The sequence below is a fragment of the Diplotaxodon limnothrissa genome, linkage group LG14 (genome assembly GCF_057381915.1).
Source record: "Diplotaxodon limnothrissa isolate DT_005_m linkage group LG14, D_limnothrissa_male_GT1.1, whole genome shotgun sequence".
Taxonomy (NCBI): domain Eukaryota; kingdom Metazoa; phylum Chordata; class Actinopteri; order Cichliformes; family Cichlidae; genus Diplotaxodon; species Diplotaxodon limnothrissa.
Window position 1 is genome coordinate 8898944 of NC_140609.1, and position 16720 is coordinate 8915663.

The 16720-nt window shown below is 40.5% G+C and overlaps 1 protein-coding gene and 1 pseudogene across 1 annotated transcript in view; both read right to left on the reverse strand.

Moving 5' to 3' along the window:
• Positions 1 to 16720, reverse strand: part of LOC146618336 (calsyntenin-2-like) — a 245815-nt gene that overhangs the window by 211989 nt on the left and 17106 nt on the right. The gene's annotated exons all lie outside the window — the stretch shown is intronic.
• LOC146618338 (zinc finger BED domain-containing protein 4-like) lies at positions 13432 to 14199 on the reverse strand (annotated as a pseudogene).

Below are 16720 nucleotides of genomic sequence, written 5' to 3' on the forward strand. Positions count from 1 at the left end.
CCAATTCAGTGCATTCAGTTGCTGCCCTTTAGGATTAAATGCAGTTTGACCCTGTAAACACAGAAGCATGGCTTCTGTGTTTACAGGTGATGATTAACGCCTGAACAAAAACACCAAGTAAATATGCCGTTATTTTTTCTTTTGATATGTTTTGCCTTTAAAGAAAGTGTCCTTGAAGCCTTTTTGCCAAAGCAGCTGCTGCATTTGCAGAAGTCTTTGAAACGGGACAGGCCCCGTCAGCCCGTTATGTCATATTCCCCATAAAGACAGGTTCAATGCAACAAGGTGGGGGTGGGAAGGTGGAGAGCAAAGTTGAAGTGTAGTGAGGTAAGGAGAGTTAAAGAGGCTTTATGGAAAGGGTTCAAGGGTTCATCTTCATATCTCACACAATCGCAATAATCCTTCTGTTGTCTGAAAGCACAGTGTTTTCTCTTTCATCTACGTCTAATCTGCTTATCATTGTCAATCATTCCCAAAATATTATGAGACTTAGTCAAAGGCACAAAATGAAGGAAAATAAAAGCCTTTGTGCGGGCATTCAGCAGGCTGTAGATCAAGCTAGAATTTGATTTCTACAGCAAGGAGCACTGAGCTAGACGACCTTTAGACATGAAGCTTAGTGAATAACAAATACGTCACTAAATGCTGCCTTTGAAAGATTTGTGACTGGCAGTCCACTACGGAGAGGAGAAATTTGTATTCCACTGCCAACGGACTGTTTTGACAGGCACCATAATCTCACCATACAGCTCTTTACTTTTACACAGATCTCTGTAAACTGATACAGCACAAACATACACATTTAGGTGAATATTTCCCCAACACACACACACAAAACAAAGAAAAAACCTGACAATCTCACTGCTTCAAAACCTGATTTGGAGTTCCTGCTCAGCACTCTTTTCTCTTCCTATGGTTTAGGCTCCAGTACAAAAAAAAGTTGTTTTATTTGTAGTGTGATTGCACAATTCAACACATGGATGGTCAAGAAATATGTCTTTTGATTCTTGATTTTTTTCTTTTGATACTGTTTTAACTGGAAAGTCACAGAGCTTTATGTTTCCCCTCTCACATCAAACTTTAACTTCAGACTTCCAAATCTGCTCTCGACTTTGAGGCGTGATTGATCACAGATAGGCACGTAATAAAATGACGAGTGAAACAGCATTTAGCAATAACAGTCCCAGCTCTTTGAATGATAATTAAAAATTCTCAATAAGCATGGACTCTTAGTATAATACTCTGCTAATGTGTTTACATTAATTTCCCTTTTGTTGTTGTTATTATTGCGGTTCTTTTCCTTCTTTCATCTAGACTTGCTGGATTCAAAGCCTGTCATTGCTCATGCTGACGCCCTTCTATAATCATATCCCCAGATTCTAATTACTATGGAGCCTTACGCAAATTTGTCTGCAGCTAAATGATGCTTTTCATCCAGAAAATTACCAAAATTCCTAACAGCGTTATTAGTGCTTTAGCACAACTCCCCAGGCGACCCTCCATTCTTCTTTGCTTTATTGTTTTTATCCTCTCCCCGGCGCATACACATGCTCCTCCATCCATGACAGCTATGGTGCACAGTTGGTGGTTTCCCAATCTTTGTAAAAGCCACAGCGTTTAAGCATGTCTATTTCAATCATCCCAAATAAGAATAAACTCATACAAAAAAAAACCCTTTGTATTTTAGAGGGCATAATGCGCAATGATCAACAAAAGGGTTTCCTCTAGGATGACAAACACCATTATGCGATTTTGGGGAAACTGAGTTAGCGGTGCACATTTTGATGTCTTTTAAACTTTGGTCATTGAAATCTTGACAAAGTTTAACACAGTTGTAGAAAGTATGTTTTTAAAAAAAAAAATGTTTTGGTTTATCAGGGTTGGACTAATTATTGTCTCATCATGATAGCCAGCAGCGCTTTGATTACTCATTTGCAACACGACAGGCGCGAATGTTCTTGAAAATTGTGATTCTTTTCACATGTGCCATGCTATACAAATGTTTCTCCTTGCTGTGTTTTTATTTCTGTGGCCCAAGACCATCAGCTTGACATGGTTTTATACATATTGTCCAAGACAAGAGCAGCGATTGCCTTTCCCTCATTGCACTCACTATTGCTGTTGAACAAGGCCTTCCACTTGCAAATGACTCAAGGTGGAGCTGCTCATCCTTTTAACTGTGTGGTGCTTATTCCTGTAAAGAGCACTCATTTCAGCAATGTATTCCTGGATAAATACATGTTTTTATAGTTTCAGCCATTATTTGTGGAGAACACTAAATTCACTGAAGTACCCGGTTAGACCTAAATTAACCTGGGGTGGCAACAAACAGAGTTGGTCATAGCTGCACTGTTGACAAGCAAACAATTTAGCCATGTTATCTCAATCACTTGAAGAAGTCAAACTACCAGGTCTTTAAGTTGCCTCTTTGCTTTCTGCCCTTCAATAAAAGCCCGAGGTGTATATCTGTAATGGAGTGCCTAGACATTGTTAGTCTGTAATGTTAAAAGTGTTAGCAATGAAGCTGTGATCGACTCAGACCATCGTTTGTCTCAATGCTCCTCCTTGCTACAATGGTTCAGTGAAATTTTGAACACTAGCAGATTACAACAATAGCAGATGCTTGATTTCAGAACTTTGAGCAGGAAGGGTCCAACAGCTACAACAAAATGTCAGTGACATTCTTTACTTTATAGCAATATGAATATGAAACCATTTGCAATATGAACTGGGAAAGAAGATTTAAAGGTACAATCAGCTGTTTTTTGAGGTTATTTGATAGGAAAAAAGGGATACTGTACTCAAATATATTTGTCTTTCAACAAATTTATCATTTTTAGAATTAATCTATTAAATATACATAGATGCCAAATGTTGCATTATGTATGCAGCTACGAACCAGGTGCATACATAGTACACCAAAGCAACCACAGGCACTGGTGTGCTGTGGAGGCAAATTTTAATTCATACTTTGTCTCGGGGCTCTAGCACACAAAGGCATATAAATACTTCTTATTCCAAATATTAAAACAATTACTAATCTTCAGCAGTTTAGACATGTTACCTTCCTGTCTATAGATGGCTGTTGGTTATTAGCTATTAGCTAACATGATGCCAGCTAACGTTAGGCTTGTTTGTCCTAAAAATCCCACTTTCCCTCTGATAAACAATTTGATTACATTCTCAAATTGTATGAGAGTATATTCACAAAGTCTTATATATTCATAGTTAACAAAGGCGGCCATACTTTTAATTCTACAGTAAATAGTTTGTTTTAGCTAGCAGAGCTAATTTCATACTCAAGGCACTTTCTCGACTGCTCTAACTACCATCAGTCCAGCTGTCCAGATGCTGGCTCAGCTCCAGGCTGCCTGTCATAGGGTCAGCTCAGCAGAATGAGCGCTCACAGCCAGTAAAACACTGCTGATGGCTAAAACACTCAACCATCCATCATCGAAAGTGCAAAAAAGTGCATCATGGAAAGTACTTATACCTCAGGGGATTTCACACACACATACACCGAGATGTGCACTTGGTCACATACGAAGATGCAAAGGTACCTGCTTTGGAGCCATCGCTTAGTGAAAGGTATCGATTAGCTCACTGTAATTAACACATACTCTCAATAAATCAGCGCTGATGAATCGCTTATAGTGGTGGTGTTGGTGTAACGCGTGTGTGTGTGTGCTCAGTGTGTGTTACAAGTTAATGGATCATTAAGGTGGAATGAGTGATAGTCAGACCTTTGCGTGAGCTGAAGTAAAAGTGCCCTGGTCCACAGCATAAAGTGCTGCCATGGTAATAATACAGTTACTGAAGGAATCCGGTGTGAATTCAACTATAGCTGTAAAACTAAAAAGAAGATCAAACTTCCTGTAGAACTGAGAGACAGTTGAACAGTGCACAAAGCACTTTCTATATGGGAACAATCATTTATTTAACTTATTTTTAATGACAGAGAAAAAGAAAGGTTATCTTGAAAAGACAAGGTTAGGCTCAAACTAATAATGACTTAATAGCGTTTTAAATTTGTCAATCCAAGAAAACGATTACAGAAGATTCTCGCTGCGATTGCACAAGAGAGAAATTTTAAAGAGAGAATAATGGAGGCCATATGGCTTTTGTTTGCAAGTTCTGCCTTCGCTGCGTTCAGTCACTGAACTTGATTTGAAGGATGAAGCCTAAACAAAATGCTATTTGGCTGCCTGGCTGCTCAGCGGTGAACAAATTCGTGTGTCTCAATCCATTTTCCAACTGCCGTGTTCCCAGTTTCCAATTCTGCCTGTCACTGTAACCCCGCTCCAGCTTCCAGCTCTAAAAGGAGGGGGGGAAAGAGCAGCGATGTAACTAAATCTTGACTAGACTATTTCATTCTACCCAGCTTTATTTTAGTGCTCATGCAGGAATCCAGTTACTGTCTTAATTTAATCGGCCACACTTTTATTAGCCAATTCATATATTTTCGGTCACAGCATCCTACCCTCACCATCTTCCTAGTTTTCTGCAAGAGATTAGAGACTCAACCAGTAAGAATGCACAAAGACCTTCTTTTTTCCTTTTCCTTTTTGGTGGTGAGTTGTAAAGGTCGAGTAGAAAATTGAGGTAGGGATAATATATGCCATCAATTTGCACTTCATTTTCACTTAGCCTGGCTGTTGTCTATCTTCATTGACAGTTTTAGATGCCGTTATATAGATGGAATATATCTCTGACAGACAGCACAGTGAGCATCGCTGTCACTGGTCCAGAGCGATATTAGCCAGGTTTCAGATTTTCATTTGTTTAATCACTTATTTATTTGATAAATATTGCGGAACTGGAGGTGATAAGGAAACTCTTAAAATTAGATGAGCACACAAGCATGGGGCAACCTTGGAACATTAGAGAAATTAAAGCTCCTGACACCATGAATGAATAATATGTTTATCAGAACACAGGTGATGGTATTATCTGGAAAAAAAGAAAGAAGAAAGCTTTGAAATGTTTAGTTAAACGGTCTATTGCAGACTACAGATATGAGATCTTAAGTCTGGTTTGGTTGTAATCATAGAATGACCTTTACTTTTCACTGTATTATGTTTAATGGAGCATAAAGAGTCTCTTAATTATGATCTCTTTTTGTGCTAGTTTGATTTCACTAAGACTCTGAAATATGTTTCTTTGCGACTAACTACCTTTCATTTTCAAACCTAAATAAATCAGAATTTGGCTCATGTAGCAGATCATTCAGAGTATAAATGCATTTAGGCAAGCATGCTGATCTGCTGTTCGTATATCTGTTCTTATAGCATTTCATTTCCTCCTCCCTCCCAGCGTTCACCTATGGGAACCAGCTCCCCTGGAGATTTCATTATTGTATCTCTCCAATCCCTGCTGCACTAAGCTTGGTGTAATCTTCTGGGGAATGAAAACACAGGAGCCCAGACATCAACTACACCTTTAAACCAAGTGAAGTAAAGCAAATGAAAATGAATGAAACGAATTCTATAACAGAGTATAACATGTGGCCTAGTCTAAGTTCCCCCAGAAAAACAATGATCATCAGTGAACACTTTATCGCAAGTAACCTTTGGCTTAAAAGGGCGATCGTGGCTCAAGAGTTGGAAGTTCGCCTTGTAATCAAAAGGTTGCTGGTTCGAGCCCCGGCTTGGACAGTCTTGGTCGTTGTGTCCTTGGCCAAGACACTTCACCCGTTGCCTACTGGTGGTGGTCAGAGGGCCTGGTGGCGCCAGTGTCCGGCAGCCTCGCCTCTGTCAGTGTGCCCCAGGGTGGCTGTGGCTACAATGCACCTTGCCATCACCAGTGTGTGAATGGGTAGATGACTGAATGTGTAAAGCACTTTGGGGTCCTTAGGGACTAGTAAAGCGTTATACAAATACAGGCCATTTACCATTTAAAAGTTGAATATGAGTGCGGCAATACCACAAAGACAACAAGAGAAGTCTGAGACATCACACACACAAGTCTCTCCAAGCAATGCAGTATATATATTTTGTAGTGTTAAAGATCACATGTAGGAATTTCTGGCTCCAGATCTACTTCTGGATGGACTTTATGAGTTAATTACTTCTAAGGTGGGCACCCTCTCGTATTTTAAGTCCTCTCTGCTAACAGAGAGAAACACATAAGGAGACAAAGAAAACAAGTGACTCAGCCAACACTGGACTCAGCAGTATCTGCTCTCAAAACGACATGACACAGTTAAGACACAGCAATGGGAGAGGCTGTACACATGTGCAAATGTGTAACTGAGCACCAATCCTGAAAATCTTTGTTTGATGTTTTTTTTTTTTTAATAATATATCTGTGAAAAATCAAGAGGCAAAAAAAGAAGTTAAAAAAAATCTCAATATCATGTCACATTAATCTCATAAATACAGAAATCCAAGCAAAAAAAAGAAACCCAAGCGCCGCAGACCTCAAACTGGAGTGAATAGCAGAGCCTCTCTGTTGATTTACAGGGAACACATGCTGCTGTTGTCGGTGCAGTGACAATAGGATCCTCCAGACAGAATCCAGAGGGGCTTTTGTTGATTGCTGCATTTTGCTGGAGCTTTCTCAAGACTAAATGAGCTCTAGGATGAGTGCAGCTGGCAGAGTGCCCCACCGGAACAGCCTCATCTTTTAACACTCTGATTGATCACATTACAGTTAATTAAATATTGGCAAATTGTTCCCATCCAAGGTTGGGCCATTAAAGTTTACACTCCAGCCACATTTATCACTTTCCATGTCTCTTTTATCCCTACAGCTTGTCGCCTTTCCTGTGTGTCAAGTGGATGATGATAAACGCCCAAGCCTTTCATTTCACTTCAACATTTTAGCTCCTTATTATTATTTTTTTCTTTTTTTGGCGCAGCTTCTTACGCTTCCCACCGGCTTGTCATTGCAATGAGGTTTGACAGCTCCAATGAAGGTGTGTACTACAGTAGGTCTTTCCCATATTCCGCGCACTGTATGTAAGCATCAGTATCACAAAAAGGATCAGACAAGGGGAAAATGACAGGGAAGAGCTCGGAGCATGACAACGACACGACCGGGCAACAGCACAAGTAAAGCACAATCGTTCAGCTGTCAACTAAGCAGCTACCCTAATAGACTACAATAATGCTGATGGGCAGGGTTATGTTGCAAGGCTGACACACACGTGGTGTTAAGATGGCTCTCATCCTCACTGACAGCAATGCACACAGCAGCTTTTAAACTTTGAGTCGTTCTCTTTTCGGTAATCCCTGTAGGTCTCACGCAGTGGAAGAGATGGAGTTACCAGACAGAGATGGACACAAATTGTTGTCCACTTGGGTATGGCTGGGAAGTGATTCATTACTCATGTGTTTACAGGCCTAGAGGGAAGTGAAGACAGGGTATCACCTCTGATGAGCCACTAGACGCTCCTTTAAAATGAGCTTTTCTTTTTTTTCTTTTTTTTATTTGGGGATAGCTGAGGGGTAGAGGAGGATTGCACCTGTAAAGCCCAAGTGTGTGATTAAATGCACAAGATAAAATGCTCAGGCACTTGATGATTACTTTTCAAGAGGTGGCCTCCCCTGTAAATGAGTCCGCTAAAGGCTGCAGCATGGATTCGCACGGTAACACGGAGAAGTAACTTAAGCAGAAATTTGAAAGCTTCAGCCTTTATACTTGCATGCAATAAACTGTATACAAATGTGGTCAGAAGTTTGCATACATTCGTCATCAGAGGTGGGAAGTAATGAACTATAAATACTTTGTTACTGTACTTTACTTGAGTACTCATTTTTCTTTTTACTATTACTCCTTACATTTTTAAACAAATATCTGTACTTTGTACTGCTTACATTTTCAAAATAGGTTCGTTACTTTTAGCTTAAATTTATTATCTACAGCATTTATACTTAGGAAATTACGGAGCCCCGCAAGGGACATGGGAGAAAAAAAAATTAAGACGGACTTTTGCGAGAGCTCGCAAAACTTTTAGCTGCATTCTTCGGAGGCCGCCAGCTCAAAGCCGACCGGGAAGTCGAGGCATGATGTGCCGGGAGAGCACAGCCTCCCGGCTGTAGTAGGTCTCGACCTCCCGTTAGCTTCGACATGGTGGGTGTCAGATCTCCGAAAACGTCGCAGCACTTTTGCAAATATGTGATGTCTTGTAAACCGAGTACATATTTGACGTTTACACAACTACATTCACGCCTCAAAATATGTTAAAAGTTTATTTTGTGACCCAGAAAGAGTAATATTACAACTAAGTAGCTGCCGCCATTGTTGGAATTCAACTTTTCCGAGATCCCGAGTTAGTTTTGCGAGATCTCGCAAAAGTTCATCGTAATTTTTTTTTCTCCCATGTCCTTTGCGGGGCTCCGTAGGAAATAAAGGAGTGCAGGTGACCGTCAGGTGTGTTTGCGATACTTCAGCATCTAGCTGAAGTATCTCTTCCCATTGTTTCCAGCTCTACAGAAGAGGAGGAAGAATGAAGGGAAGGACGTTTATTTAAGCGGCGGGTAATTTCAAATTCAATGTTTCTATTGGACAAACATCACAAACTGTTTATGTGTAGTTTGTTGAACAGTGTGTTGCTGCTGCATTTCACAGGGAGAGAAGAGTGTGAGATCATTTCACTCAGAGATGGAGGAAGACAAACAGAAGACCAGTGGAAGAATTAAGGTCGGATTTCAAGGTAGGGACTGCTCAGTGACGCTTGATATTCTGCAGATTTAAACTTTATAGTTTATGTCATAATTTTAATTACATATTGGATTTGTATATATAATGTGTTTTCAAAATTGATGTATTATCGACAACCTGCAAAACAAACTAAAATATACTAAATTTGTGTTATTCAAATGTTTCATGAAAAGAGAAGAAGCTGAATACTTCAATACTTCAACTTTTACTGGAGTCTTTTTAGCACACTTAAGTCAAGCAAGTCTTTTTATGATGGACATGAACGTAATGGTAATTTTGGTCTTTAAATCGTTTCACTGAAAAATTGGTTTAATTTGAATTTATTTGGGATTTTCTCAAATCCACCCATGGCTAAAAGCAGACATACACCCCCACTAATATTGCACTTCCGCAAGACACCTTTAGTACATGTAGTCATCAACAAGCTTCGACATTTGTGGCTGGTATTTGACCGCTCTGTTTGGCACAATTGGTAGAGTTCATTTAAATTGGCTGGTTTTGTGCCACAGACCTAGCTTTTAAGCATAGTCCACAAATTATCAATTGAGTTGAGTTCAGCGCCTTAAGGAAGGCCATTCCAGGCTTGTACTTCAACATCTTTAATTCGTCAGAGATTGAGTGTTCGAATCTTCTTCCAGGCCTCAGCACAGTGGTGGCACATCCATATTACTTGTACATATAACTGTTTTAACTGATCTTGTAATATGCAGTTGTTTATAAATGGCTCCACTAGACCTTCCCAAATAAATAAAAAATTCTCTTTCTTAGATCCTCATTCAGTTCATTGGGCTTTTCCTTTGTTCTGAGTATTGGTAAGTCCAATAAGTGCTATCAAACATATAATTTTTGATGCTGCAAAGAAGAAACTACCCAACAATCAAAATCACTAATGAGAAGTTCATGGGCCTTGACCTTGTCAAGTGAAAAGAACATTCAGCACCACTTCAAAGATTTAAATGAGGGTTTGTATATATTTGAGCCTGTGTGGATTAGACAAAAACCTAAATTAATTTAAACTATTGCACTAAATTCTTCTTCTTCCTCCTCTTTTAAGTCATTAAAGATGTATGCTGTGCTCCACTCTAGAAAACAAACGGTTCAAGGAAATCCTTAAAATCCCCAAATTACCATGACATTCATGTCCACAGTGAGTATATATAAACTTATGACAGTAGCTGTACACTACCGTACACTTAGCTTAAGTTTGAAAGTGAACTCTCTCTCAGGGCAAAGTGAGGCCTTGTTACTTTTTGTGACCATTTTCAACCTCAAACCTCACATTGAATACTAATTCCTTGCACAGTAATGAAAAAGAATTAACACAAGAACCCTCGAAACAACAGCCACCGCAGCAACACATGTAATACTAGATTAAAATGTATCTCTGTTGTTAAGCATCACACTGTCACCAGCAATGGCGATGTATATTCCTACTCCTGGCTGAGCACTGGTTGTTGGTTCCACCCTGTTCTCTACATAGCCAGTAAGCACTAAGGGTGAGAAGTGTAGAGCATGCAACACTCAACTGTTCAACAGTTCATCTGTCAAAATTATACAACTAGAAGAGTAAATGTAAGTGCAAAGAGGTCTGTGATTTGAGACACAGTATGAGTCTAGTAGAGTCTTGTTAGTGGAAAATGTCTTGCAGGAAGGATGTGGCCAACACCTTCCTGCAAGACATTTGCCGTCATAGACGAGATGCAACACAGTCCAATATAAAAGGCGCACAGCCAATTTATTGTAGTGATTTTATTTTTTAATTTATTTAGGGGTTTGTTTTTTTTTGGTTTGGTTTGATTTTAATTGCTCGTCTAGACATTCTGCTGTTTCTGCTCAATTTAAAGCGTTCATTATGCTTAGAATGAAAGAAAGTGCCACAATGTGTCATCAACCACATTTAGAGGCTAAAACCTGTTCCAGAGTGCCACATGTGAAGTGCAAAAAGCCTGCCGTCATAGACGAGATGCAATGAATAGTACAAATGAGCATACTGGTGCGTACTTTCTGACTTCCTCACCCCAAAGCCATTCATGGTGTGACACTCTGGTGTACACATGAAAAGTCAAAGAGACAGAATAAAAGAAGTAAGCTTTAGTAAGCCTCTTTTCTCTCTTCACTTTCCTCTCACCCCAACCAGTCGAGGCAGATGGCCCTGCTTCCAAAGCCTGCTTCTGTTTCCTTCTGTTAAAAAGGAAGACTTTTTTCACGTCCCATTGTGTCCACATGTCTGCTCTGGGAGTCGCTGGCTTTCTCTCGGTAATGTAAAGCGCCCCGAGATAACTGTTGTTGTGAATTAGTGCCACATAAATAAAGTGGCACAGAAAGCCATGGTAGTTTCACATTTAAGTACAACTGGTCAATTGCTGCAATGAGATGGACGGGCTTGTCGGACAGTCACTTCTGGAAAGTGACAGAAATTGTTGGATTTAGTCTGCGCCTGTGTTCAAATGTCATAAAATGTGGCAGAGGGGGTTAAGCTAGACTGCATGTGTGTGTGTGAACCCTTTAAATTGTAGAGAGTCTACTATGAGCTGAGCCATACTCGCCTTATCCAAATAAGCTTGCTATTTCTCTGAAATCCTTCACACTCAAATGTTGGAAGATGATCCTTCACATTCTCTGAAGTCTACCCAAGTCTACAGATGGGAATCCAAACACAGACAGGATGCATGCCAATGGGCTTACAGTAAGCAAACTGTCAGAATGCACATGCTGGCAGTCCCTCTTCACAGTTCTTGTTGAGGACAGCCTACCTGAAAGAGTCCCATCCATTTCAGACATACTTGATGTGTGTAGGACTTTCCTCAGTGTCACTGATGATAATTCAGTAACCTATAGATGAAATGTCAGCATGTTTCCGAACTGAGCACTACTGCCTCTTGCAATGTACTAACCTGTCTCCTCAGCTGCTCATCCAGTATGCCTACTACACATGTATCGATTACACTCAGTAAATGGGACATGGCTTTAGACAGCTGGTATTTGGCCTTCCTTGAACTGCTTCTTTCCCCCACAACTCTACTCCATCTTTTTAAGTGAGTGCTTCTCTTCATATGTTAATGCACGTTGTTCTGGCAACAATTCAGAGACAGCTTTTAATAAAGCTAAAGAAGGTCTACATCATCCCAGTGTCAGGTCAGTATTCTCACTGTTGAAGCCTTTGAGCTGAAGCTTGTTAGGATACCACTGTGTGATCCGAAGACTTGACCTGACTGTAATTACATTAGTGGAGGGTGTAGTTTTAGAGTGACAGTCAAGAGTGATGACGAGGTTAATAATGTTTTATGTCCCTACACTGATCCCACAGTTGGCTGCATGCCACTTCAATGTGTTGCTTACCAGAAGAGAAACAATAGACTAATCTGTTTTTCTTAATGAGAGTATAGTTATATATATAAAGCAAAAAAAACAACAAACCCAAACAAGACACCTATAAGAATATTGCATTTTATATTCTGCACATCACAGGCTCCCAGCTGACAGTAGGAAAATAATAGCATTAGCTTGTGCTCTTTGATTTTGAGGTACTGACACTGTCACCTGATACTTACCGGTACTTCAGAAGCATCTTCAATAAGTCTCATTTGTACCTGTGCCAGAAATAGCTCAGTGCCACTTTGCTACATAAATTAGTAACTATGGCATCATTATAAGAGCAAAATTGATCCTACTACTGTCAACCAGTGGTGTCAATACTGACGGTATAAGCTAAGGCAAAGTTTGGCTACAAGTTGCAGACGCTCGATTAAGTTGAGATCTGGATAATTTGGAGGACAGGTCAACACCTCAAACCTCAAACTATTCTTGAACCATCTTACTTTGTGGCATGGTGCATTACCTTGCTGAAAGAGGCCACAGCCATCAGGATGTATTGTTTCCATGTAAGGGTGTGCATGACCTGTGACAGTGTTCAGGTAGGTGGTACAATCAAAGTAACATAAACATGAATGGCAAGACCCAAGATTTCTCAGCTTCCTAATATATCCCACCCACTAATAGGTGCCATGATGGACAGATAATCAGTGCTGTTCACTTCACCTGTCACTGTTATGCCTGATCGCTGTGTATACTATAGTACTTCCTGTTCTTGTTGGCACTCTCAAAGTCTCTGCTGGGGAGTTTCACAAAAATCTAATCACTTAATTATGTTTACTCAAATTCTGTGCTTCAGTAAATTATGTTGGATTCTTTCAAAGATATGTCTTTATTAAAATAAATAGCTATTAATTAGGGATGCAACGATACCAATTTTTTCAAACTGATACGATACCAATCCTTGGATCTGAGTACTTGCCGATACCGAGTACAAAAACCGATACGTCTACCACACACATTCTGTCAATAAAAAATATTAATAAAAATGACAACAAAAAATTTAATTTCAAGTGAAAAATAAATACTACATTAAATTATCGCAGTGTCCACACTGTAAACAAACAAACAAAATAACTAAAGTATTTTGGAGTCAGACATAACATTAATGAACCTATTGCAGAGTACACATTGTAATAAAAAATAAAATAAAATAACTGAACTCTTTCGGTCTCTTTCCCGCTTTCAGATTGAAAAATAAACACTTCTGTTCAGAATAAAATAAACACTTTTGTTAAATTATTGCACAATGTCCATATTATATCCAAACAAAATAATAGTGAACTATGTGGCACTGTCTACAGCTTTCAGATTCACATAACATTAATGAACCACCTATTGCAGAGTGTCCACATTTTAATCAAACAAAAAAACTTCAATGGTGTGACCTCCAAACTAAACTGTTTTTGGGAAAGTGAGAGGCAGGTTCTTTTTGATGAAACGAATCATCTCTGCATGATCAGCTGTGAGCCTGTTTCTGCTTTCATTCACAATGTGTGACACTGAGCTGAACAGCCTTTCACTGTCTACACTTGTGCATGGTGCTGAAAGGTGTCTGCCTGCCACTCTAGCCAGGTTTGGGAACCGCACGTTATTAACCATCCAGTATTGTAGAGGTTTGTCTTCTCGTAAAATTGCAGCCTCTCCAAGATATGTCTCTAACTCTACACTAGAACCTACCACAGCTCTGCCTACCGATGCTGATGCCTGCTCATCTGCAATTTATTCAGACATGCTGTCCAGACTAGCTGTGGGGTGGTCACTGCGTGCTTTTCTTGAAGGTGGTTCATTCAGGTCATGATTCTCCTCTCCAGCCAACCTTAGCAGCTCAAGTTTTAGCATCTCCTTGGCATTTGCAGCAGTTGTGGTGCTGGAGAAAAAACGATTTTTATATCTAAAACGGAGAAAGAAAAAAGTTAGCTGACAATTGTGTTGCTTACCATTTTTTTTGCAGTAACACAGTTACATACACAGTCATATTCACACATACAGTCACAGACACACACAGTTACATACACAGTCACATTCACATACAGTCAAACAGTTACACACACACAGGCACAACACTCACCTGGGATCGAGTAGCGTGGCGATGCTATAGAGTGGGTTTTCCTCCACGTCAGTGAACCGCGTCCTGACAGCTGCAGCCAAGGTTCCCTTCATTGCTTTGATCCCATGGTCCTTGTCAGTCTCCCTTGTTAGAAATCTGTGGAGCACAGTGATGGCTGGAATGACGTCTGCAGCCGTGGCATCTGAAAAGCTGACTTTTCGAGTTAACTCCTCGAATGGACCCAGAACAGATATCACCTTCTCCAGCAGTGTCCACTGGTGAGCCGTGAGCGTATCAGGGAGTCCATAATCAGACACAAATATTCCCAGAGCCCGTTTCTGCTCGATCAATGACTGTATCATATAAAAGGTGCTGTTCCAGCGGGTCTGAACGTCTTGCTGGAGCCGCTTCGCGGGCTGGTTGATCTGTAATTGAATGTCCTCCAGACGGGAGCTAGCCAGAGCAGAATGTTTAAAATGTCCAACTTTTTTGCAGCCAACTGCCACCGCATCAGCAACACTCTTCTGTGACAGAAGGCCCTCATGAGCAACCAACTGGAGAGTGTGGGCAGGACAAGGCAGGCTGGGCAGCTCAGCATCACTCATGGCCTTTATCATATTTCTTGCGTTGTCCCGGAGCACTACGTGGACGGACATCTTTGGTATATCCCAGGTTTGAAGCATGCTATCGAAAGCAGTTGCGATGGTTTGGCTGGTGTGCGAGCCCCTGAACGACTTTGCATGTAGTGTTACTTGATGACGAACAAACTTCTCATCAATCCACTGCACCGTTAAACTGAGGAGCGACATCGGGGACACACTGCTTGTCCAAATGTCGGTAGTGAAACTTAAGGCTGACACCTCCTGCAAGAGGTTATGCACGTGTTTTGTTTTTTTTTTACCTCTTTTTACCTCTTCAAAAAGATTTGGCAGCATCATATAGTGGCTCGAGTATGCTGAGAAGACGGCAAAATCCTACGTTTTCCACGACCGACAGTGGCTGATCATTCAAAATGAGTCAGAGCCTCTGTTATTTTAACTGCTCATGGATTTTCTCTTGACATTTTTCGTCACTTTTCCAAAACCTGAGTTAAAGTGGGCTGTTCTGGTCTTGCGTTAGCCTTAGCAAACTCGGTGTATAGAGCATGATGTGTCCTCAGGTGTTTTATTAAATTGCTTGTATTGAACGATGTACTCTCCTTCCCTCCCCTGGACACCTTACTGGTACACAGTTTGCACTCGGCCTTGCGTCTGTCATCTTCACAAATTTTGAAGTAAGTCCACACTGTTGACATTTTGTTTAGCGTAGTTACAGGAGCTGCCAGTCTCACTCGCCTAACCCTAGTGACATGTCCCCCTAGCGGCCAATCTAAAAAATTACAACAGAAAGTACAGGCCACCCTCTGATTCATGAAGTAAGTTGGTATCGATTCATGGTATCGGTCAAACTTTCGCGAGTATGAGTACACGCACATTTTATGGTATCGGCCCCGATACCCGATACCAGCATCGGTATCGCTGCATCCCGACTATTAATTATTTTACCAGTGAAATATGGTTAGATATTAGAGTGCGTGTGTGTGCGTTTTTTTTGTTTTTTATGTAGTACTGTTTTATTGTTGATTAATCCATTCCTGCCAACCTGCTCCTGACACAGACTTTATTGCTTTGTAAAGGATGCTTTACATCCTTCTTTATCCCTCCTTCACATCCTGTTACATCACTTGAACAAATGCTGTTTTTGGATACTTGCTGGTGCTGAACATTGCCACTGGAGAAAAAAATGCGAGGTGCATAGCATAAAGATAGCAACATTTTCTGAGGATTATGGGCTGCAGCTATTCAAAAAAATATATAAATGAAACCATATATATACACAAAATACATGAGTAGATGCAGAAATACAACTTTCTTAGGGTTCTGGAACCTTCATCACTCTGACTAAAAAAACACACTATAAACTGAAATCCCTTTGGAGTTGTGTTAGGAAGGGCATCAAGTGTTAAAATCTGCATATATGCAAATCAAACCACTGTAGCACCTCCCCCTGTAAACAAAGAAGCAGCCAAAAGTAGCTTGTTTCATGTTGAAACATTTTACCTATTTATTACCATAAATGCATAAAACTGCAGTGCTGCAGCATGCTAAGTTGTCTTTTTGCTTTGTTTTTGAGATACCTCTAAGAAATGCATGGATTTAAGCTTATGGAGTGAAAACACTCAGGAATATAGGAAAAGCACATGTCAGGGGGGACAAAAGGTCAGGTTTTTTTACATGGCTGACAGCATTATGGGCATTTGATGAGGTGGAAAATGGCTAGCATCAGTCGACCCTGAAGGGAAGTGCTGTGTGGTCCCTTCACCTTGCACTCTACTTCACCTTTGACGCTGCAAACTTTAGCAGCCCATGAGTCATTGCGGATATAAATAACTTATAGAGTGGAGGCGACTATGGTTGCCCCTGCATGCGCAGCGAAGGTGTCTCAAGCATTTCATGGAAGCGTTTCCTCTCTAAATTTATCCGTGTGATGTATAGCACATTATCATAACTCCGCCAAAATGGCAATGACAGCTCTAACACAGTCAAGTGCGAGGCAGGTAGAGTTATTGAAATGTGACTCAAACTCTGCACCTTG